General features: G+C 37.8%; 1 protein-coding gene across 1 annotated transcript in view; it reads right to left on the bottom strand.

The window, feature by feature from the left end:
• Nucleotides 1-405, bottom strand: part of LOC104402984 (chromosome unknown open reading frame, human C16orf70) — a gene marked incomplete at its 5' end in the record, with an annotated part of 22,005 nt that overhangs the window by 2,717 nt on the left and 18,883 nt on the right. The gene's annotated exons all lie outside the window — the stretch shown is intronic.

The raw sequence follows: 405 nt of genomic DNA, 5'->3' as shown, positions 1-405 counted from the left end.
CCCACATTATGCAACCCCCCTGCCAGCCCCCCAGGGGAGCCAGTGGATACCTCTGCTTCATGTCACAGAGCCAAAAGTAATCAACAAGTTACTAACAACCTCTACAGGAAAACTCTCTCTCATTTAACTTGAACAGGAAGAACCCTGAAAATAAACAGATCCATAGGAAGAGAGAAGCACCATGTAACTCACTATAAATTATTTTTGTCCTTTGCGACTCTTAAATCTACTTTGTCTTAGCCTTTACCATATGTATTCACTATATGCTGTCTACTAATCCACTGGTTTTATCATGTTAAATTACCCTGGAGGATTCTGAAACAGAATAATCCAAATTTTATTAAACAGTACTTTTCATGATTAGCACTTGTCCTTCAGGTATTTTTGGACAAACATGTATATATA

Source organism: Nestor notabilis, unplaced genomic scaffold (assembly GCF_000696875.1).
Source record: "Nestor notabilis isolate BGI_N333 unplaced genomic scaffold, ASM69687v1 scaffold31903, whole genome shotgun sequence".
NCBI lineage: Eukaryota > Metazoa > Chordata > Aves > Psittaciformes > Psittacidae > Nestor > Nestor notabilis.
Note: the sequence above shows the minus strand (reverse complement) of the source record. Positions and strands in the feature narration are given on the sequence as shown.